The sequence below is a fragment of the Lontra canadensis genome, unplaced genomic scaffold (genome assembly GCF_010015895.1).
Source record: "Lontra canadensis isolate GAN:19392208 unplaced genomic scaffold, GSC_riverotter_1.0 scaffold70, whole genome shotgun sequence".
Lineage (NCBI taxonomy): Eukaryota > Metazoa > Chordata > Mammalia > Carnivora > Mustelidae > Lontra > Lontra canadensis.
Genome location: NW_022631064.1, coordinates 2,609,985 through 2,634,926, shown reverse-complemented (window position 1 = coordinate 2,634,926; position 24,942 = coordinate 2,609,985). Strand labels below are relative to the sequence as shown.

The following is a 24,942-nucleotide window of genomic DNA, read 5'->3' as shown; positions in this document are numbered from 1 at the left end:
AACAAGACACAAGTGTTATCTCACAGTTTCTGTAGGTCAGAAGTCTGGCAGCCATGGCTAGATTCTCCAGTCAGAGTCTCACTGGGCTACAATCAAAGTATTGGCAAAGATGTAGTTCTCCTCTGGAGCAAAGGTCCTCTTCCAAGCTCTCCATTTTTGGCAGAACACATTTTCCTCTCACGCTTCCCATGTGCCTCCTGCCTTGATCTTCAAGTCAAAAATGGCAGGTCAAGTCCTTGTCATACTTTGAATCTTTTTGATTTTCTCTCCTGCCCTCAGCTCAGAGAACGTTGTTTTTAAGGCCTCCTATGATTACACTGGGCCCACTTGGATAATCCGGGATACTAACCCTATTTTGAAGTCAGCTAATAAGTAAGCTTAATTACATCTGCCAAGTCCCTTTGCCATGTTAAGCAATATATTCACAGATAGGATACTAGGGAGTTGGCGGGCCCAAGACTCTGTCTACCCCAGTGATACTGACTATGCTGTATAACAGAATCCATTTACATATAAATTACAGAAAATTCTATTCCTTTCCAACGAGTTTAAGGATTAAAATTATTTGAATTTATTATGAATTATTACAGACATTGAAGAAGGCATAAATTAATAATATGAACAGCCACGTATTCCTAATGATATTACCGATACCATAAAAAGGTGTGCAATTTAAAATGTATAAAAATTAAATGTTATACTAGCATGAAGATAATGCAATATCCATTTACAATATCTATTACAGACATTATAAATATGGTCAAAGAATTTTATGTATGTTAAAAGCTGAAATTTTTAATTGTTCCTTGAGGAGAACGTGCTTTTGATAGTGACTATGGCTGTCGTCTGTTGATTACTTCCTCTAGGTCAGTCACTGTATGCTTTCCATGTATTAAATGTATTTAATGTAATAAGTATATTTCCATGTATCTCCTGTCTTTTCAGCAACCCAGTCATGCTGATATAAGTCCTGTCTTGTAATGTGTAGGCAAACAGGTTTGGAGAAGTAGTGGGAAGCCTGGGTGAATCCACAGCCCCTTGAATTTATGGGAGTTGCACTCAACAATGTGTCCTCCGCCAGAGGTTTGAGGACCTCAGTAGCACAATGTGATAATGAAAAGAAGGGAGTTTTAGAGTCAGACCCATATTTGAGTCCTCATTTCATCACTTACTAACTTGCCAAATTCCTGAAACCTCTTTGCCTCTGTTCCTAATCTGTAAAGTGTGGCTAATAACAGACACCTCCTGGGGCTGCTGCAAGATAAGACGGGTAAAGAACCTGGTATGTGATAAGCTCTAGATAAAAGTTCTCCAGTGCCTCCCTCCAGAGTAGCTGACGTGCATCTGGTTCTAAAGTACTTGAATAACTCAGGAAGTCGGTTGTGCGCTCAGGCCAGCATCTTCTTATCTGGTAGATAGTTAACAGGACATCAGGATTCACCTAGATACTCATATCCGTGAAATAGGGATTGATCCCTGTGGGTCCAAGATACCTGGGTGGCGTATACATTAGGATAGCCCGATAGAATAAAGCTACCCTTGACCTAGCCTCAAAGATAACTTACGATCTCTGATTTTGGCAGTCAATAAAGAGGTGCCAACTTAGCAGCGGACTTCCCTGGCATCCATCCAAGGAGCCACATGCCAGAACATTCTAGTGGCTCTCACATTAATATGTATTTGCATGCGTTGTTTTTGATTGCTCTAATCGGACTTGAAATGCATCCAAGAAGTTTCTTCAACTCAGAGACATTATTTCCTCAGTGTCCCCTCCCTCCAGGCTCTGTCTGAAGGCTTAATTGGCTATCTTATCTCCCTAGGTATGCGGAGACCAAAGCCAAGGGGCTGTTTTCCTGAGGGAATTTACGCTAATTCGGCGAGAGAGCCTTCATGAAGATTTCCTGTCTGACCTCTTGAATAGTCACAAAACTGAAGACCTGGTAGAGTGTCTCTTTTATTTCTTCTTAGCAACACTGAAGTTCATTTGGCGATTCTGACTTGTGGTGGTGGTTGGTTTTAGCAAATGTGAAGAGGTTTGAATGGTATTTTCTCATATACATGAGGAGAGGGAAACAAAGTGAGAGCTCAGTGGACAGACTGTGGGGGCAGCTTTCTACCCCTTCCTGGGTCTGGCTAGCTGCAAACCTTTCAGTCCAGCATTTAAGTTTGTCTGGGGCAGCCTGTGAAGGATTCACATGAAGATCACTGATGTTTTGCCAGTGAGTCTGAACAAGAAATGGTAGTAATTTAAATGAGTGAAGAAGGAAAAAGGAGATTTATATATAAATTGTTTGATGAGTCAATGGAAATTCCACCATCTTCCCATCCTGGTTTATTTGTGGCTATTTTTACTTCAAAGTGTTAGTCATATTTATTTTATGAAAGTTTGTTTCTCTGGTGGTGGTTTTGGAAAAAAAAAAATTGGAAGTCTCCATAATGAGCTCTGAAATGAAAACAAGTAGCATAGTTGACTGGAGATGTCAAGAGCCAGGATCTTCTCTACTTGCAAATAAAGCTGTAATTTGTCATCTGTGCTTTATTGTGAAAATCAGAAAGAACTTCTGAAAGTTTTAAGTGTGGCTCTTCAGGGTGGTGACCTTGTGCTCGGAAGCGCTCAGGCTGGAATTAGAGGAGCCCAGTGGATTTCCTTTGCAGTCAAAATATAATGACTTAGGTGGGTGCCTGGGTGGCTCAGTCGGTTGAGCATCTGCCTTCGGCTCAGGTTGTGATCCCAGGATCCTGGGATCGAATCCCACATTGGGCTCCTTGCTTGCCGGGAGACTGCTTCTCCCTTTGCCTGCTGCTCCCCCTGCTTGTGTTTCTCCCTGACAAATAAATAAACAAATAAGTCTTTAAAAAAAGAAAGAACGAACGAAAGAAGAAAGTAAGAACATGTCCAAAGCAAACACACAAGTGGCTTTCTTTATACCTCCTCTATCCCGCCTCCTACAGCCTCTCTCAAGAGGGCGTTTTGGGCACATTTATCTCATAAACTTCTCTTCTAGTTACTGAATAAATCCGTTTTCTTGGTGGCCACTTGCGGCCACCGCTTACTGTTTCTGTCATTTCCATCTTCTCTCTGAAAGACGTTCACATTCTTCTCAAAGCTTGTGCCCCAGCATGGGCAGGAAGAGTGGTAAAGATTCCCAAGGGTACTATAATTAATTTTCATAAGGTTCATATATATATATATTTCTCAGTAAACTCAGAAAATGCAGAGCCGGCCTTTTAAACTTTTATTGTTTGCTTAAGGGTTTTTTTGTGTGATCTGCTATGGTACACACACATTCCCACCTAAGTTTTATTACTTCTTTCTCAGAACATTATCTCATAATTATCTTTAAATTTTGTCCCACTTGATGTTATGCAAATCTGAAATATGTTAGCTCACTTTGGATTGGGTCTATGAAAAGGTCAAGTAAGTATTGCTCTGTGGATACCATGGACAAACCTCAGAAGCAAGTCTAATTATTACATAATTTACACCATAAAGGAAATTGAATAATATTAACTAATTATGAACATAATGGAACTGTGATAGTGATGCCACGAAATACAATTTTTGTCACGTGGCAAGCATTGAGGGGTGTTGCCAATGTTTTGTTACATACTATTACCTGGATTTGCATTGTAATAAAAACTGTTCATGCCCCAGAGTTTTCTCAAACCCATGGACATTGTAAGAATGGAGAGGGTGGAAGCATTTAACCTGAAAGAGGAATTACCTACCAGCATAAATAGAAGTGGGGCTGTACAAGAAAATGGGAAGGAAGAGAAAAGATCAAAGCTTTCTGAATACCAGAAGCTAATCCAGTTTCCTAATAAATTTGTGAAATTCTGTCAATTTCTTTGGAAGGTATGTCTATTTGAGGACTTCTCTTGGCCCCTAGGATATAAATCTTTTAAAATATGAGTTTAGGGTCACCTGGGTGGCTCAGTGGGTTAAACCTCTGCCTTTGGCTCAGGTCATGATCCCAGGGTCCTGGGATGGAGCCCTGCATCGGGCTCTCTGCTCAGCAGGAAGCCTGCTTCCCCCTCTCTCTCTGCCTGCCTCTCTGCCTGCTTGTGATCTCTGTCTGTCAAATAAATAAATAAATAATATTAAAAAAAAAAAGTATGACTTTATTTTTCTGAAGAGGCATTAAAAGATGAATCACCACTCGCTGTGTTTGTCTAAGGGGAAGAGTTCAAACATGAATTGTTACTTGTAGCATTAGCCAGGACCCGGAAACTCCTTTTGTGGCCCAGGTATATGAATCTCTGCTACATTGTGAGGAGGCTCTGAAGCGGGATGGGAGAATCATCAATGAGAAAACTTCCTGGTATAGGTCACAAAAACCACTTCCCAATGGTTGAGCATAATCTGTCCATTTCTATCTGCTTACAAGCGAGTCATCATTAGTAGCCCAGTGGTAGTCATATTCACTCCTCCTACTGGATTAACAGCTCTGCTCCTTGAGGTCGGGATCCATGCTGAGGCAAATATGCACAAGAAGGGCCTTATATATGTGAAAATCTGGGGCTCCTGGATGGCTTAGTCGGTTAATCGTCCAACTCTTGATTTTGGCTCAGGTCATGGTCTCAGGGTCTGGGATTGAGCCCTGCGTTGGGCTCTGCTCAACACGGAACCTGCTTATCTGTCCCCTCCCCCTGCTCTCTCCCTCTTGCTCTCAAATAAATAATAAATAAAATCTTAAAAAAAAAATAAATGTGAAAATCCTTCTAAATGCAAAGTATTTTTATTAATTGCATGAATGACTTCAGTTTTTAATGAAGTGATGAAAGAACATTTGGGATTATCGTCCATGATGTTCTTTCAAGCCAGTATATAAATTTATAATAAAGAATATGAAGGCAGGGGGATTCAAAATTTATAGTTGTGGAAGTAACAAATTTATCCCAGTGTGTATAACATTTTGGGCAGAAGTGGCATTAAGTGTAAGAAACACCTTGTCACACTGTTCGGTAAAATTATTGCTATCCTCATTTTAAGTCTTTAATTTTTCTTCTCTCATGCTCTTTCTTTTATTCTTTCAAATAATTTTTGAAAACCAGAACAGCCTGACTTAACAGACTTGTGGAAAACTCTTTTACCTAAAACCTTATTTTGGTCATTTTTGACCTTAAAGTGACACTTCCTCAACCAAGACCTTGTGGCACAAATTGTCTTCTACATTGCATTAGGAACACTTTCTAGTTTACTACTAGAAACTTTCTCTCCAGGGGCTAATTCCATTGTCCATACTTTGAAAAGCAGAGTAAGGGAGCTGTTTGTCTAGAATCTAGAAACTTTTAATCCTTGTCCGAAACTGTATGCATGTGATTTACATTGTTTGCAAAAATAGGGTGTTTGTCAAAAGCCATTATTCAATATTGGAATAGTCAAGAAACAGGCCCTGTTGGCTTTGGTTGTCAGCTGGATACAAAATTAAGATGATAATTAACATGAAATTCACTACAGAATGAGATTTCCTTCAGTAGGTAGTTTAGTGCAAACCTCACTTGCCTGCAGACTTGTGGTTCACAAAGCAGTTTTTTTTAAGCCACTCTTGTACCTTTGTACAAAATGAAAGTCATTTAAACGGTTTCTTATTTAATAATACTTTATTATAAAATAAATCATAAGTTATTTCAATCAAGGGTAGAGTGTTCCTTTAATGACTGGGAAAATAGAGGTGAGCTTTCAGGAGAGGGACCCTCAGAAAGGCCTATTTTTTCATAATCATGTGTGAAAAGGGAGTTTGTTTTTAAGGTCAAGTCAGTAATTCTCTGAAGCTCGACTGAAATAAAAAATCCAATTGATTAAAAATGGTTCTGTTTTAAAGTAAATTATTTTTTTCTTCCTCAGTTGAGATGGGGGAACTGGTGGGGACAAGTATTATTTCTATGAACTGAAAAATGAGTTCAACCAACACATAAACACTTACATAAAACATAATATAACCATTCCCATATGTTCTCAAGGTGTTCACCAACCTCCTCCCCAACATGCCAAGAGAGAGGAAACAGTGGAATTTAACTGCTAACATCTGAAGATAATAACTTCATTGCTTAATTGTACTTCTAAGCCGGCTACTATTTTTTGAGCATTTAGTGTACATAAATACAAGGAAGTAGCCCTGTGTCAATAGCATTTAAGTTACTGAATATGAGCAATCAAATGTTTTTAAAACAAATTTAAAAATGTGTTGATCTCTCAGCAGCATCTTCCCACCTGCCCTGATTCCACACCCTCTGGACTTTTCCTAAGACTGCGGTTGGATCTACCTGTCTCCCCTCAGTGCTTGTGGAATAAGGAGAAGCAGGAATTAACTTTTCATTACAAACACACAACACTCAAAGTGGCACACAGCTTCATAAAGCCTTATTGATTAGCGACTAGTGCATTTTTTTTTCTTAACTGATTTTATGCAGAGAAGAAATGCGCGGTGATATTGAAGGAGACAGGTGTTTTAAAAGTGGAAGTGCATTCCCATTCAGTCTGTGATTTTTGTGACATCCTTATGGGTGTAACTTGAATTGGCTATCCCATGGGAAGATATACTGAGACAGAAAGACTAGATTTGATTTCTAGTACATTTGCCACTTCAAGTTATATAATATGATATCACTGAGAAAAAAATCAGAACACCCTATAAAGTATATATAATATGTCACCCTGTGAGGGTTTAAAATATTTTATGTGCCTGCATTTGCAAGACCTAGCTAATGCATTCTGACTCTACTGGTCATGAACTATTGAAAAAAAATACTGTAACTTCAGCATATGAATATTCTATATAACTTCACATTTTCTGATTATTTGGTATTCTAAACAAGTAGTCTACATCATTTCTACACTTCTGTGAAGGCAGAGGAAGCTTGGAGAAGACCAAATATGCATCAGGCACCTTTCTGTAGGGAGTTTATACAAATTTCTCACAACAACTTGAGATAGGGCAATAACAGCTCTGTTTGGCAATAGTTTTGACCAATTCGAAATATAATTTTTGAAAGATACCGCTCATAATTGTAGTAAAACTATAGGAACAAAAGTCTGGAAAAGATGTAAAATAACTCAAAGGTGAAGAGTTTATCAGTGGCATGCTAATACTCATTAACAATCTATTTTCAATGTTAGTAGTCATCAGGGATTTATAAATTAAAACAACAGCATTCAGTACCCATCGTATTGGCAAAAAATTAAAAGAACCAACCAAGGCAGTATCAGCAAGGAAGAAAGGTAGTAAGAAACTCCTGTATTGCTGTTGGGGTACAAATTGATAGAGCCACTTTGAAGAGCAACTTTCTGATGTCTATAAAGTTAAGTATAAGCATAGCCAAAATCCCACCAATTTCCCTTTAGAAACCTACCCTAGAGAAACAATTACACAGATGTTCAACAAAGTATTGAATGTTTCAGCCTACAACTGAAAGAAAACCTTAAATATTCATTAGAAGGTAAGTGGATGAGCTATTGGTGGTTTAGTCATAAAATAAGATGCTCTAGAAGCAGTTAAAATAAATAACTAGATCTATATGCATTGGATCAATCTCAAAACTATAATGTTGAGGAGGAAATGATACTACTTTATAATGTACAATTTGTATTAATTTTAGTATCACATAAATATTTATTAGATAATGTTTAGAGAAAATGATGATGTATAAACCAAGGGTGGGAAAAATTTGCTCCAGTTTTGTAATGTTGGTTACTCTCTGCATAGGCAGAAAAGAAGGAGATCAGGTTGGGACCCTGTGCATAGTACACTTTAACCATATCTGTAATATTTTATTTTTCAAAAAAGATCATGGTAAGATGTTAATATATGTTTAAATGGCTAGTGGTCGCAAAGAAAAGTTTATTTTATTATTCCCCGCACTTTTTATGATTGGAATATTTTTAAATACATGCATAATAAAACCTTAAGGAAAATGTCTGGCAAAAATCAGCACAAAATGCTGTTTTTATTAGCAGTGGTTGAACTGGCAAATCATTGAAACATAACGTGACAAAGCTCAGTACCCAAGATTTAGTATATACACAATTCACATTTTTGCCTCACCATATAATTAAGGAGTAGTCAAATGTATGACAACAGAATACGAGATCATGAGGCCTCCTATCAGTTCATGAACTGCAGCTCTAGTAAATAATGTCAGGATGATGAATCTCAGTATTTAAGGAGAGAGACTACTTCTTACACTTGACCTTTGGAATTAACTGAAAAAAAAAAAACCATTATCCTTGGGGGGCGTTCTTTTTCAATTTCCAATTTCCTTACAGCTTATACAGTTCCTATCAGTTGTTTATGAGATAACCACCATTTGCTAGGAGTCTGTCATTTACTCCAAACAACAAATAGATATGAAGATTAATTATCTAAAAGACACGGGAACTAATAAAATGTGAAGCATTATAAATCCCAACTCTCACACAAGCAGATTTTTAAGGCCAAACAACCTCTCAAATAAAAAAATATATATAATTCTGTTAAAAAAATTAACATTAGTTAGAAATATATAAATAACGTGTGAATTTGAGGACTGTTCCAGTACATTTTCAGGTTTCACACTGTGAGATCCTTCCCAAAGAAAGTGTCGTACTAGTGAAATTTTGGTATTAAAGAAATTCTTCCTAATTCACACCAACGTTGTTCCTTTAAATGAATGTTCAAATTCCTGAGATAGGGTCCACTCCCAGTTATCCTAAAGTAAGCCAGAGTACTTTGAAATGACTACGGAATATCTTAAGTAACAGTTACAAATGCAAGCAGCTGATTCCTTGTTGCTTTACTTTGGAAGTTTGCTAATAAGCACAGACTAACTAAGGACTGTGATTTAAATTGCTCCTCAGAAAATCACTTGGGGCACCAAAAAATAATTTATTGCTTCCTTAATAAAAAGAGCTAATTCAGCTCATGAAAAAAGACAACTTTCAGAGGAGTTCCTTAGCAGCTTCTGAGGTAGTGCTGAAACTGTCCGGCTGTATGATGGGTTCCAATGCCTGTCTCCAACAGACCACTGATGACCTGCTTGTGCGTGAAGGTGATGTCCAGTGTCCATCAGTAGTTGAAGGCAGCTGGAGGGGGGGCAGTGGCTGACTCCGCTGCCAGCAGCTGGACAAGGTCACTGGCACCAGGCATCTGCATAGGGAGGTGCTGAGTAGAATCAGAAAGGTCAGAGGACAGCCTAATGGAATCCTATAACAGAGAGTCCAAATTCTGTCACTTGAATTTAAGAAAATATGACAGAATACTATGGGTTGTGGGCAGGAGCAAAATGACCCCTTGATGCCTCATATCCTCTCAGAGTTTATATAATCTTGTAATTGGATAGACTTTTTTTTTTTAAGTAGGTGCTATTTCAAAGTAGATAGAAATTTAGGTGTTTACACTGAGATTATAATTGGGTGGGCCAATTGAAGCAAAACATTAAAAGGACATTCTTTACTAGCATGATAGTATTGAATAGAAACGATCTCTAAATATTGATTTTAAAATGCTCTATACCATTTTTACATTTGTTAGTAGTAACTTCTAAGTAAGAAGAAGGTCATGGTCATGTTTTTGTTCGGCTTCAAAAATAACAGCATTATTGCTCAATGAAAAGTTTTGAAAGGAGCACATTTTAGTCTTCCTTTGTCTTTATTAAGTTTGATTTCAACTTGATATTGACAAAGAGCAAAAGGAATGCTAAAAAATAAAGATCTGTTATTTATATTACTTAATTGTACATATGTAATTTCTGCTAAGTGAAAAGACCTTTATCAACAATTATATAGTTTTACCCAAACTAAAAATGTGGGATTTGATGTAAAAGTGTCACTTATGGAGCCTAAAACCCAAGGAGGGTTTGTGTTGTTGGGTTGAGGCTTTGTTTCCAATTGGCTGTGAGACTTGAGGCAAGACATGCATCTTCCTGAACTTCATTTTCCTGACCTTTAAGATAAAATATACTCTGGATGACTTTGCAGCTCCAGAATACTGTGTTTCAACTTAGATATTTAATGGAAACTTCAAATTTCATGGAGTTGCTTTTTGGTGATATTTTTTGATTACCACTCAAATTATCTTTTATGTCAGAACCAGTTCTGTGTTTCTAGAGTCAGAGCTTCCTACCTGTAATAGATTTCATCTTCCTTCTCAGTTGTCCACAAATATGCATGCTCTGCCTGGGCTTCTACATGTACCTTTACCAACATAATATTCCAAAAGCTCCACTTTGCCCTTCGTGTAATGAGTACTTCTTTGTCAAAGCCAATTATATGTTTCAGGAAAGTTGAGTTCTTCAAACACAGTTTAATGCCAAAACCCCTTCGTGTGGTCCCTACTTAACTTTAACCTTGTTTCTGACAGCGTCCATTTAGATTGTCTTCCCTGCAGCTTGCTGAGACCACGCTGTGTTCCCATGTGCAATTACCAGCTCAGATCTTTGCTTATAGAGCCTCTTCCACCTGGTACATCCTTCTTCCCTCTTCTCTAGACCTTTCTTCAGTAACCAACTCAGGTCTCACTTGCTCACGTGCTCTCAGGATGGGCTTGTCTCTCCAAATTCCTACAGAACTCATGATCTTTGCTTATGGAACCAGACAGGGCCCTGCCTTCTTAGGTTGCACAGCGGACCTTACGCAGGTGTGGAGAGTCCTTGGCTGGGGCCTCAGAGCAATCTGTTGTCAGGATCTTAATCTGTAGGGATGGTATCTGCCCAGAGGGGAATATTAGTGCAACTCTGGGGAAAAAAGCAGGAAATCGGAAATCTTAGTGGGTAAAATATGGAGCAGCAGCGGGGGTAGGAAGAGGGAGAGGGAGAGGGAGGCAAATGGAATTTTGGCTAGAGCTACAGTAGGGCACAAGGCAGTCAACAAATTCAGACTAGGAGTGAATTCCTGGATCCCATCCCAAGAACATTGTCCATTGGCTGTAACATCCCTCCAACTTTGGGTCTCCATTTCTTTTTTCATATCTATAGACCATCTGCCTTGGAAATCTTCTAAGCAAGGACTATGTTCCACAATACTTTGTCCAGCACACAGAACAGAATCTAAAGCAGAGTAATAATAATAATGACATACTGGCAGTACAAATAATAATAATGAGAATACCAACTATCATTTATTGTCCGCACTTTCTATACCACGTGCTACCTAAGGCACTTTGCATACATACCTCATTAATCTTGGGAAGAGGGTTCTATCCCCTTCTAACAGATGAGGATATGAAAAAGAAAAGTAACTTTCTCAAGGTCACAAAACTGATTTGTCACTTTAATGATGAAAGTAATACACATTTTTAAAATGCAGATTCATCTCAACAACCATTTACTAAGCACCTACTATATTTAACAAACTATTCTAGGAGCTACCAGGGAATATAAATGCGGGTTAAGCAGTCCTTACTCTTTAGTTTAGACCATCAGCACTTTAATTCTAACTGTTGAAATGTTTTTGTTTTGGGGGAAGGTCACCAGGGTAATGGCAAAGTAGTTAGATTATGAGTATCATTTTAGAATACCTCATCATTTTAATAGGAAAGTCTTTAGAAATAGCACTTGATTTATTTTGCTTTTTTTTTTAAAGGTTGGTCTTGATTATATATAAAGCAGGTTCAAAGTTGCTGCTGAACACACTAAATTTCAGGTGGACTTTATTTTAGTTTGAATTAGATTCCCTTGTAGAGTTATTGCTTTGCATACTCCATTGCCCTTTAATGGCTTTGAGTGGATGTGTGTTCAGAGGGCTGCTTGCCTCCAGTCTGAAAGTACAATTTAAGTAGATTGCTTTGAAGGTATGACCCATTGCTGGTTAGTGTTCCGAGTTTCTAGAGACAATTGATCTTCATGTATTACATATTAGCCTGACTATATAAATGAGTGAGTGTGTGGAGAATATACCTTCCAAGCTTTGTTAAAGAAGTTGCTTGAAACGATGGTATTCTGTGCTGAACTCCAATTTGATATAAATCATACCAAAAGCAGAAAAAATGGTCTTAGCTTTTCAAGTGCCTTACCCTCCTGGCAACTCAAAATTTATGCCACCGATGGGAATTTGGCTAAAAGATCATGTCACTTAATATTCGACCCACTGCATGTAACTGAAATATCCCCAATGGTGGTTAAAAGCATAAGTATTTGTTTCTCTTCTGTGTGAAAGAAATTTTCCAAGGATAGAAATTTCAGGGCCACTATGAACTAAGGTGCTACGGACCCAGGCTCATTCCATTTTCTCCTAAATCATCTTAGCTTCTGCCTCTTATTCTTGAGGACACCTTGTGATCCAAAAATGGCTCCCAGAGCTCCAGTCACTCATATTCTGGGCAATGAAATGGAGGAAGGGACAAACAATACGTTGATAATGGAGGAAAAGATATATACCATCTGGCTCCCAAGGGCTTTTCCAGAAGCTGCCATTTGTATCCTCTGAATAGCTCACTGGCATGAACTAAGCCACAGAGCCCTGCCTGGGGGCAGGGGGTTCAGGGTCATGCAGTCTTCATACTATACAGAGTATGTACTATGTACCGAATTTAAGGAGGAAGGGAGAATAAATTTTGGAGTGAGAAGCCAGTGGTCTTTTCCATAGGGATACACTAGGTAGGATGATCATGGAACTAAATCCCTAGTTTATATGTGGTCTGTAAAGTTTCAATCTAAGAGGAATGGACATAGATGCAAAAATCTTTATTTCCCAGAATGCAAGGAGGGTAACTCCTAAGAAAGAACAAAGGCTATGCCAACATGGCTCAGTGGTTCTCTTTGATAGAAGGGGAAGCGCCGCCATGCTGGTACCCTCTCCCTGATGCTGGATTGTAAGGGACATGCAGGAGAACTGGTTGAACTCTGGAGCAGCTAGTGGTGATGGTGACAGTGATGAGTATAGCAACAGCAAACATTTATCTAAGTGGGTTATATATGTAATAATCAAAGTGGCAAACACTTCAGATAATATGAGGATAATCCTTATGGGGAAACTGAGGCACATTTTGGTTAACTAACTTGTCAAGGTCACACCCTTGGTATGTAGTAGAAGCTGATTTCAAATCCAGTAGCCTGACTCCATGGTTCATGTTGAACTCCTTACATAACCCATAGAGGCTTTCTCCTACTATCAGAAGTGATCCTTCCTATTTTAACGAAGTCCCCTTCTTTTATGAATTTTGTTATTTTTATAATATATATTTGATTATAGTTATCCAGGGTATTTTATGAACTAGCACAGGATAACTTCTGTCTCGGGGTTGACTTTAGTTGCTTTTTGTAATCAAATTTCATTTTATTTTGTGTATTATTCCACCCTCTGCCCCGTTGGGCCTGATGTAGAAGGTGAATTTAGTACAAGTTAGTGATTTGGGTCCAGGATTGTCTCTGTTGTATGTGCCCATCACCTCACCCCCATTCTCTGGGAAGCTTATACACATGCCACTACAGAAAAGAGGGGAAACATTTGTGGTTGTAATCTGGCTCCCTACTCAGGATCTTACTCATCTTACTGGTTCTTGGCATAGATGAGGTTTGTGGCCACTCAAAAGAAGACTTGAAGTGAAGGGAAATGCAGCTTAGATCTCCTTCCAGTGCTGATCGAGCTCTGGATCCTTGCTACTAACTACCCGCCAAGGAATAGCCTCATCCGTCAAATTCACGTGAGCACTGTCCATCCTATCCATCTCACCAAGCATTATCAGTGATGACCATTTTGGCCATGATGTCCTCTTTCTCTAATAACCCCTGAGACCCTCTGGAATCCATAGGGTCTTTTAGATGCTGCACTAGATCCAAGGGACACTGGAATTCAGGGTGTGGACATGAGAGTTTGGAGTCTCTTTCATTCCTAGATCCATACATCATGCCACCATTTCTACTCTGGCCACCAGGGTGGCATGAGGACTTTTCTCTGAAGACTGTATCCCTTCCTGCTGGGACAAAGTGGGCAATGTCTTTTCTTCCCTAAGATCCCCAAACTTAAAAAATTAAAGTAGGGGTACATGCTGCCCTCTTACCCAAGCAAATCTTTCCAGTGGTCAAGAAAGGTAAACCATTTCCAGACACATCGATCTTGAATCCTTTCCATACTCTACCTTCTTAGCCGTTATAGAAGATTCTCATTTATATGGAGTTAGTTGGAGGAAGAGCTCATGGGGAAAAAAGAATAAGCTAGACCATATCTACTATCAAATATTTGATTTTTAACCTGAACATCAAACTCAGTAATTCTGGCCTGGTCTGATAATCTCTCACTTGGGATGCATGGTAACCCTGTATTTTGTGGAACGAATGAAGAAAAATCAATTATTATCTCAAATAGTTATGCTACCACAATAACTTATGTGGAATACTCAGTAAATTATATAAAAATGAATACACCTGCCTTATTTGTAGATTGGCTGACTTTGTGCATAATTTCATTGCTCTAGCTACAGTTTGAAGGATTCCTGTGCTATGAATCTTGCTATTATTTTGAATTTGCACTATGGAATTATGTTTTGCATAGTAGTAATAAGCACAAGCTAATTAAATACCTTGACTAGGGGGAAAAATGATTTAATTATGATGTAAAGTAAGAGATACTGTTTTTCAGATAGGATTTAGTCATAGAATTACCTCCCCATGTTGTCTTGTGTTCCCAGTGGTGCCTACATCAGGGAGAGATTATTCATCATCCAATGAATAATTCCTCAATGTAATGGATGCTGGTAGACGTGGCAAGCATTTGACTTTCTTCCAATGAATTTTAAAGGTCATTCTACTTGCTGCATACATTTCCTGTTTTCTGAATAACTACTGAAAAGAGTTTAAAGTCTAACAACTTTGGTCTAAAATAGTTATGCATGGGATGCCTAAGTAGCTTAATCAGAGGAACTTCTGACCCTCGTTTTTGGCTCAGGTCATGATCTCATGATCATGAGACTGAGCCCCACATCAGACTCTGTGTTGGGCGTAGAGCTTGAATAAGATTCTCTCCCCTGCTGCCCCTCTTCTCTCTCCCCTCCCCGTCTTTTAAAAAAAAAAAATAGGTACACTAAAAATGATGCCAGTGATCTCTTCTTCATGGTACCAAAGAAGGCACAAAGATCTGACCTTTTAACCTGGAAGAAGAAACTAATTTAAACAAGTTCCAGACTGGTGTGTGTAATGAAAGAGATAGAATTTTGTTCAAGTTTATCTAGGATTGTTTGGGTATTTTCTACAGAGAACTTTCACATAGATTTTTTTTTAATTACCAATTAGAAAGAATTCTATAGGCAAACAGTGCAAGGCTTCAGAGGCTAAGCTTCCTGTTTTCCAGGAGTCAGAAGAGAAGGAAGATATTCACTTTCGCTTTGCTTACTATTCTGGGTCTTTTGCCATAGCAAATGCCTGGCCCTGACCCACCGTGTGGGTTAGGCAGTGTTTAGTAACTGAGCAGTAGCCATACACAAACAGACTCAACCTACTCAGTAACAAGCTGTTTTCGTGTAGTAATGATAGTGAACTGGCCAGCATTTTTACAACCTATTTTGAGAAGAAAGAAAATAGGACCTAGTGGTGGTATTTCTTGAAAGTCACCATTTCTGGCTTGAGAACTCATCCATATAGCTAAAAATCACACAATGAATAGCCAGGGTGTCCAGAACATGCTCAAGATTCAGACAGTAATTAAAATGGAAGTCATGGGGTGCCTGGGTGGCTCAGTCGTTAGGTGTCTGCCTTCAGCTCAGGTCATGCTCCCAGGGTCCTAGGATCGAGCCCCACATCGGGCTCCCTGCTCAGTGGGAAGTCTGCTTCTCCCTCTCCCACTACCCCTGCTTATGTTCCCTCTCTCGCTGTGTCTCTTTCTCTCAAATGAATAAATAAAATCTTAAAAAAATAAATAAAATGGAAGTCATAAAAGTAGTTACAGTTAACTCACAAGGACTCTTCTGGCCTCTCATGATGGCTGTATTATCCTAACTTTGCATTTGATTCCTAGTGGATTAACTGGTATTGCTATGGCTGACAGGTTCTAGGGTAGCCACATGATCCCCTCCTCCTGGGTGTTTATGACCTCATATAATTCCTTCCCCTTGAGTTTGGGGAGGACCAGTGACTTGTTTCTAACCAACAGAATATAACAAAGGTGATAGGATGTCATTCCTGTGATTATGTTACATAGGACTCTAACTTGCTCAAGACCTAATTGAGAGACTTGTTTTCCTTTCTGTTGGCTTTGAAGAGACAAGATAATGTGAGTCCTACAGACACAGGAAGTGAATTCTTCTAACAACTTAAAAGTATCTGATGGGAACACTTTCCCAAGCGAGCCTCCAGATGAGAGCCCAGCCCTGGTAGGTGCTCTATAGCCTGGCAGAAGACCCAGCTAAACCATGCTCAGACCCCTGACACAGAAAAGCTAGGAGATAATAAATTTGTGTTATGTGTAGCCTTTAATTTTGTGGTAGTTTGTTATGCAGTGTAGCAAACTAACACAACTGCTTTCTTAAATGATTAATGAGAGATATTGCTACTTGACTGAGGTATTAATAGCAACAAGAGAAGAGACAACTGACAAGGAGACAAAAGATACAAGAACATAAAACATACAACATATAAGAACAAAAGATATGAGCCGCCCAAAGTCGCATTGCTGTCTGAGCCAACATAGCATGGAAACCAGTAGCCTCATACACCAGTATAATCACTGAAAACATAATTGAACAATAAATGGCATTCATAATGATGACTCTGTGTCCACAAGCAGCAGTGTATCGTGTGAAACGCATTCTGTTCGAGAAGGTAGAGAGCTATGTAATACAGTTCTGAAACAAATTTCATAATCATTGACCTAGCATTGGATGCATTTGACCATGGATACAGAATTATCCATATCCAAATAGCCTGAGAATTTGATATTTATCCTAGGATTAAGGCAAAGAAATCAGAAAATAACAAAATACTTGAAATCAAAGAGTTACATGTGCCTTTCTCCCAATATGATATGCCAGAATGTTTATTGAATTTTAAGTTGCAAATAAACACTTGAGCTTAAAATTCAAGTATCACTTATTTCCACATAGCCAATGGACAGCATAGCCTCTGTTTCCAAGCTGGAATTAGAAACAGTAAAGAATGCTGATAACAGTGGTGGACCACAGGTTTGTCTTCCCTTTGGCGTGTAGGATATGAGAGGGAGAGAGGTTCCTTGGTGTGTGGAAGAGATCATAAGGGAAACAACTACTATGTAATACTTAAAGGGCCCAAAATTGATGCATATTTGTATAACTGTGCCATAAATCCACTTGAGGTTTACTTTTCATGATCTTCTCTACATCTCGTGAGGTTTGGAGTAGGAAGAGGTAGTGTGAGTAAATGTTGGAAATGCCCTGGATTGTGCAGAAAGGTGAGGCCCGGTAAGCTAGTTCCAGCTCAAACCCACAACAGCCATGTCATCTGTCTGGGATTTAGTTTTGCCAACTGTAAAATGGGGGTAATAGTCTCTACATAAATGCAGATTATATACCATCTACCCCTTTGACAGACTCTATGTAAGAAAATTTTGTTGCAGTAATTTTTCAAATGGTGTCAAAAAAAAAAAAAGAACCCATCTAAACAGTTTATGAAACCCGAAAGATGAAATGTCTTGAGAAGAATCTCTTTATGTAATTTGAACATGGGATTGCATTTCAGTTTCTTAAAGTACTTTTCATGGCAGGTGATCATTTGATCTTCTTTGCTGTCCTGGGAGGTAGGTTTTATCAGCATGTCATGTCAACAGTGATTCTTAATTCTTTGCAGTGTGTGCATGCGTGTGCCCCCCACACACACTATGGATTATTGAAGAACACAGTTGTCCAGTGTCCCATAACTGGTAAATGGTGGATCCAGGACTGAGACCAGACTTTTGTCTAAATCCCATTCATACTTCCTGATGGAAGGATACCACTTACTTATAAGCAGCAGTGGTCCTCTCCCAAGAGGAAAGGTGCTTCTGAGTCACCACACTGCCTTTTGATAGGCAGCGGTGTCAGGTTCCTACTTAGGGACTCACATCTGGAGTGATATTTTAACTCTCTCACAGGCCTAGGGAACTGCTCTTTGCCCATGCAGAGTTGTATGTAAGCAAGGAAATCCTTGTCTTCAACCTCTTTCTAGTAACTCTTCTTAGTGGAGTCCATTTCTCCTAGAAGATGGTACAAACATGATCTTCATCCTTCTGTCTAGAGCCCTGGAGCTAATTAACTCATGTGTAAAATATGGTTCCTCTTTTAAAAATTATTAGATTCTAAACAAGGAGCAAAGTTTAAACATGACCTATCCCTATGTTCATATTGGGGATTATTCATTTTTAAAATCCTTTAAAGATCTGAAGCATTTAAATATCTAAATCTAATAAACAAAATAATAAGTTTACACAAAAATGTTTATAATATGACCCCTGTGTTGGACCAAAAATAAAAATAAATTTAAATATCTGTGTACATTTATATAAACAGAGAGAAACATGAAAGAAGAAGCTAGTACCTAAGAAAAGACAGGGCTTTCTGACTACTTTTTTTTTTTTTTTAATATCTGGAGTTTTTTTCACTTGTAATCAAAGAGTAATTTTGTCATTTAAAATTGTCCATTAAATTTAAAATAAATATGGATGAAAGGAAAGGAGAAAGGGAAGAAGGATGGAAAACGAGCTCTCATTCTACAGCGGACATGGAGCTGATTTGGTTAACTCATAGAAATAAGTTACTTGTTGTCGTTATGCAAGAAATAAGAATATATTGGGGCGCCTGGGTGGCTCAGTGGGTTAGGCCGCTGCCTTCGGCTCAGGTCATGATCTCAGAGTCCTGGGATCGAGCCCTGCATCAGGCTCTCTGCTCAGCAGGGAGGCTGCTTCCTCCTCTCTCTGCCTGCCTCTCTGCCTGCTTGTGATCTCTCTGTCAAATAAATAAATAAAATCTTTAAAAAAAAAAAAAAAAGAAAGAAGAATATATTGTATGTAATTAAGCAGTGTATTCATCCTGTACTTCAAAGTTTGTTTCAATGTCACTTATACATTTCTGAAATATCTATTGCTTATATTACTGACATGAAAGAATATAAGATTTTGATAGATACTGTAGAGTGTGTGTAATGTGGGATAAAGCCATTCAATTATGCATTCCTACAGCAGGTGCAAGAGAGCACAGGGTGAATACAATATGATCCCCCCCAAAATTAAAAAGACCTGGGAAATCTCATAACTTGTTTACTGAGGATGGTCGATAGTTGGCACTCATCTCACCTCTGCCGTCCCTCACACCCCCACCCACCCTGTAAAAGTCTCTGATTGTGTTATTCTCGGCTATTAAGAAAACATCCTTCAGGTTCCCTCTGAACCCTAGGCATAAACAGTCACTGGGGACTGGTTGGCATGGCCATTCTCACTGTGGTAGAATTATACTTCTGGGGAACTTGAAGCCCATAGGGTCTTTCTGTTGGTTTCTCACTGACCATGAAAACATGACAGTGAATTTGATCTTGGAGGAGAAAGGGAAGGAATGGGTGAAAGCCAGTGGCAGGCCATTTTTAGAGAATTTAAAGACTTGTTTTCAAGGGAAAATATTGCAATAATTAAATCTGCCTGCCCCATGAGGTGTGTGGGGTTTTTTTGTTTGTTTTCGTTTGGTTTTGGGGTTTTTGTGTGTGTGTGTGTTTTGTTTTGTTTTTTGGCAGATCTGTCCTAATGGTCTCTGGTGACAAATTGTCAGGGATATTATAGAGACGATGCACGGTTTAACCCTCCTTGGTGTTTCACTGTATCTTGTACCTACCCTTTGTGCTTTATGACACTGTTTTATAATTATTTATCTGTTTATTTGCCTATTACACGATGACAATAATTCACGGAACACTGCTATGAACCAGGCAACCCTATGTGCTGCTAGCATGCTTTTGGCACTTAATCTTTGCAGTAAGAGTAGAAAGCAGAAATGAACTCTATTTGACAAGTAAGGACACTGAGGCATAGGAAGGTTAAATAACTTGCTTACGTCACTATGTTAGCAACTCCGTGCTCTTTCCCCCTGCACAGTACAACTTCCCAAGAAAATTAGCAGCTGAGTGATGCTTGGATGAGAATGGCAATAGGTTTGAGTAAGAGGAAAAGCTGTCTCTTAAGTAAATCATTTCTATTTCCCACCAGCTAATTGGAGAGAGGCGTTAAGAGGAAGGAATTAGTTCCACTCTGCAGTGGCCAGGCTGGGCGGTGTATTGCCCCCAAAGGGGGCTGGGGATGAGTGGCACAAGAACATTGTTCTGAGCGAGGTCCTGGAGGAAATTGCTCTCAAAATGGCTGTGAATGGCCATTTTGAAGATTGATTTGATATTTCATGATTATTAGGTAAATTTTGCCAGTGTAGTGTACAAAAGCAGCAAACTTCACCATTAATTTCAGCTTGCTCTAGAATAGGCAAGGGAATGTCTAGATAATATTTTTCTTAAGATAACTGCCAACCAAATACAAGTCTTTTTATTGAACCAAGTACTGTAAACCTAAGAAATCCTTTCTATGTAACTTCAAAGGGCAGGCTGGAACGCCTTTTTTCCCCTAATTTTTTTTTAATCAATAAAACAAGTTATAGATATGATTCGTAGATAATTTTCTGCTTCCCCATGTACACAGCTCCCTATGACTATCTAGAGTAAAAGCTTGATATCGACTAATTTCTGTTAGGATGTAACTCTTTAAACCCTCAGAATTAGACATGGCTGCAATTCAGTCGTGGAACTCTTTGGCAAGATACGAATTTTCTTAACTTCTCACGTTTCTTTCTTTCTTTTTTTTTTTAATGCAGGCTAGTTGGTGGACTTTTAAGCTTTCCAAGAACCACCCTTTGAAAGGTTTTGTGCCCTCTCTTTATCAAGTATTATTCAATAAATCATTATTAATGACTATGTCAAATAAGCATATTAGTCTATGGGTTACACTGAAACAAGCCTATTAAACTGGGCCACATTTTGGCTGCGCGCCCAATTAAAGATTGTCATAATGAATTGAGCTAGGAGAGGAATGAGCCTGGTCAGGTTTCAAATGAAATGTCTGCTTTTGTATAAGTAACTGCTGAGGGGTTCCAGCACTGCAAATTGCCTAAGGTGGTAGGATAGTCACAGAAGCTCAGAAATTCAGGAAAATGAAGTGCAGCCCAGTCTTCCAACTATGTCATACATTCATCAAAATGGTTTAGTGTCAGCTTTTGCTTTTAAATTCCAGTGAACAAGAAGCCAGTTATTTTTATAAGGATAGCATGATGTGTATGTGTATTTTAAGGGGAATGTTATAGGAATGAGTTACGCTTGTCCCACTGGCTCCTTTTAATCCTTGACCATTTAAATGGAAAATCCATGTAAGCTGACTTTATTCCATGGAAGTCACTTTTCAGGAGGGGAGATTAGGAGCTGTCATTGTGATCAGCCCACTCTGTACTTTACACAGAGCGCTGTTCTTATGCCCATCTGAATTTTGTCCTTTATTTTGTTCATTAGAGTGGCTATTTCAGCCAGATTTCAAGCCAGGCTTTTATTGATTGTTCCCAAACAGAGAATTCACCGATTTACAAGATAACAATTAACAGCTGGCTCTTAGTCTATGACAGCGTTCTCGAGATTTGAGCCCATTAAATAAATAAACCAGGAGGATACTGCAGAAGAATTGCAATCATTATTTGAAATTTGACCCAAAGAATTATTTCATATTAATTTTTTAAATGAATTTATTGTATTTAGTTTTCCCCAACCGCTCATTCTTCTCATTCGTGTTCATAAATGGAAGGCTGGGAGGCGGGTTCTGACAGTCCACCACGAGGTGGCCCTATGTCTTTGTCATTCCAGAGTCATGGTGGTGCTCTCGCTTACCCCTAAGGCAAATGAGCCCATGTGTTTTCTTGTGAACCTGCCTGCAGGTGTCAAAATAATCCAGATTTCCACATGAAATCTGGGCTGATGTTACAAATAAGCAGATGAAAATTATCCTCTTAGAATAGTTTTTACAGCGGTAAAGGGAACAGGAGAGGACTCCAAAAGAAATATTTAGATCATATATTTCTGCTAGAAGGTGCAAGTTGGGGACTGGGTTCAGTGAGGAATGCTTATGAATAGGCCTCCATATTTTGCCTGGGTGGCGGCCTGCCAGGCACTCATCTGGCCTGACAGATGGGGATGAGAGGGAAAAAAAATCCGTTTGTATGCTCGTCTCTCCCTCCCATGACTCTCAGAAAATCCCTAGTAGGAGCTTCTGTGGATGTGTCTCAGAGCTCCAGAGTCCCTGCTGTTATCAGGCCCTCTCCTTCCCTCCCCACTGAGGAGGACAGTCCTGCTTTTTCTCGGAGGCCCACACAACATGACTTGAAGACTGGTGTCATCTCTGCCAACAGAGAGCACCCAGCCTGGCCCACTCTTCCTTAATCCCTGGAGATGCAAACCTCAGTAACATGGCCTGGCAGGTTCAGCCCACAGTCTGGAGAAAGTGGTCCGTTACCTGGGCCAGGAGGGGGCGTCGTAGCTGTGCATCACAACCCTGAGTTCAAAGAAGATTTTTGAAAGGCTCTGGCCTTTGCAGGAAGACTTCTTCGTTGAATCTAATTACCAGCTTAAAATGCAGTTGCCAACACAGAGCACCCGCTCCCATGAATTTCCAGGCCTGCTTATTAAGATGTCACTTAAGACTGCAAATAACTGTGGTAACTGGCATCAATTCTTAGAGGGCTCTGTGAAGATTATTCTTCCAGAGACTGGCCTTTCTTGAAATATCTTATTATACCCATATTCTCTCTCCATTTCTTGAAGTTATAATACCACATTCGAAGGGAGGCTTTGAAAGAGGACAGTTTTAAGAGTTTCTTAGGGGGGGCGCCTGGGTGGCTCAGTGGGTTAAAGCCTCTGCCTTTGGCTCAGGTCATGATCTCAGGGTCCCGGATCGAGCCCCGCATTGGGCTCTCTGCTCAGCAGGGAGCCTACTTTCCCCCCACTCTCTGCTTGCCTCTTTGCCTACTTGTGATCTCTGTCTGTCAAATAAATAAATAAATAAAATCTTTAAAAAAAAATAGTTTCTTAGGATCTTGCCCTGGAAACTTTACTGTTATTTGAGTCATCGTTGCACAACTGACCCCATGATAAATGCAATTAACATCCACGTATGATCGGGGAAAGTGAGTGTTAGAGTCGTGATGTTTAACATTGACGGGTTAGTCTTTACTGAAAATGGTGCGCTTTTCATGGTCATTTTATTTTCTTGTCTTGCTGTCTTTGTGTTTAATTAAGGCTGTTCAGCGTTTCTAATAGTAATACTTGGGTTCTTTGTTGCTGCCCTTTCTACTCTTACAATGACTTACTCTATTTCATCCTTCTATATTTTAAAATGAATCTGTAACCATGTTTCTGTAAGACCTGTTTCCACAGACTTCGTTATTGCAAAGTCCACCACGTGCGGGCGCCTGGGTGGCTCAGTTAGTGAAGGGTCCTACTTTTGATTTAGGCTCAGGTCATGATCTCAGGGTCATGAATTCAAACCCTGTGTGGTGTTCCCTGCTCAACTCAGAGTCTACTTGTCTCTCACACTTTGCTTCCCCCCCCCGCCCACTCAGAGTTGCGTGCTCTCTCTCTCTCTCGCAAATAAATACATACAATGGAAAGAAGGAAGGAATGGAAGGAGGGAAGGAGGAAGGAAGGAAGGAAGAAAGGAAAGGCCACCACTTGGTACATATCAGGAAGACTAGATTCTAGATTGAGTTGTTTTCTGATGTGATCAAGAACTGTTCATATTTTGGTTTCTTCAAGTGCACTAATGATATCAAGTTGACTGTCTGAATTATGATTATTAACAGGTCAAATATTATACAACTTGAACATATGATGGGGGGCAGTACCCAGAAATTCATCCTATCATGTCTGTCTAATGTGGAGAGTATAAACTTGCTGATCCTTCCATGACTTGATTTTTATAATGTTTTTTGAAGAAAAGAGATAAGATTTTGGAAGCTATAGCATTCTCCAAAGGTCTTCTACAGTAAGTGATAGTGTGACCTATGGTCCATGGAGAAGACATTTTTAAATTTCTTTTACTTGTATAATTTATGGATTACTTAAAACAAATGTTCAGCGCTATATGTTTACTAGGCCAAGAAAATATTTAGAGACTGTGTTGAAGAAGAATTGATACAGAAGAAAATATGAAAGTAAAGAAGAGTACTCAATGCATGGCTCTAAAGAAAGGTGGAAAAAACTTGGCCAACATAGACCATTTATACACCCCTATCCCTAAGAGATTTCAATTATTCAGCATGCATTTCTTACGCAGCCTCTACCTCAAGCACTGTACTAAACATAAACCCTCAAGGAGCTGATTCCTGCTTTCTATAATTCCTGTTTTAATATTAGATATAATATGCACAGGAATTACCTAACCATGGAAAGGGAAGATGTAATGAATATTTAGACCTCTTATGTCGAAGAAATTAAGGGAGAATAAGATCAGTGGCATGGGGGTCATTGTGTCAGATCTGGTTTGCCTTTTCCAGGGTTTCTTGTTGGACAAAATACATAAAGGTGTTGTAGATGGGGCTTTCTATTTCTCTCAGAGCACATTCCCCACAGATTCAAGCTATTCTCAAGACTGTATTCGAGCCTCAAGGGTCAGTGTAGACTTGTCCAGTCACTAAAGCTGAGTTTGTTTTCAGTTGTTGAAATGGTTTTTAGAAGGTGATCCTGTGAGTTGTGAGATGAAGACAGATAACTAGGAATTAACAAGGACTTGTTTCAAGTGGGTGAGGATATTGCAGGAGACTCACAGAATCAGTGTCATGGCAGACAAAGCAAGGGGACGTTGGGTCATAGAATATGAGGGACGGAAGGAATGGTGATGAGCAGTTCCAGTTTGCTGCGCCCCAGGAATGATGTGCCTTTGCTGGTCATGGAGCTGCTGGGAGAAACTTCTTTGCCTTGGATGAAGGTCCTCCCCCACTGCTACCCCCACTCCTGTTCCTTTTA

The 24,942-nt window shown here is 39.3% G+C and overlaps 1 protein-coding gene and 1 long non-coding RNA gene across 3 annotated transcripts in view; one reads left to right on the top strand and one right to left on the bottom strand.

The window, feature by feature from the left end:
- Positions 1-24,942, top strand: part of ADAMTSL1 (ADAMTS like 1) — a 904,787-nt gene that overhangs the window by 247,369 nt on the left and 632,476 nt on the right. The window contains exon 1 of one of the 2 annotated variants that reach the window (XM_032880523.1): positions 1,833-1,940. The exons of the other annotated variant lie outside the window; for it this stretch is intronic. The gene's annotated coding sequence lies outside the window, so the exon portion shown is untranslated. Of the gene's footprint in view, positions 1-1,832; positions 1,941-24,942 lie in introns of those variants that run through there. 2 annotated transcript variants of the gene reach the window in all.
- LOC116881009 lies at positions 10,680-15,969 on the bottom strand. Its single transcript, XR_004385319.1, has 3 exons — positions 15,863-15,969; positions 14,575-14,754; positions 10,680-10,710 (listed from the first exon to the last, which is right to left on the bottom strand). It is a non-coding gene; the product is annotated as an uncharacterized LOC116881009 (long non-coding RNA).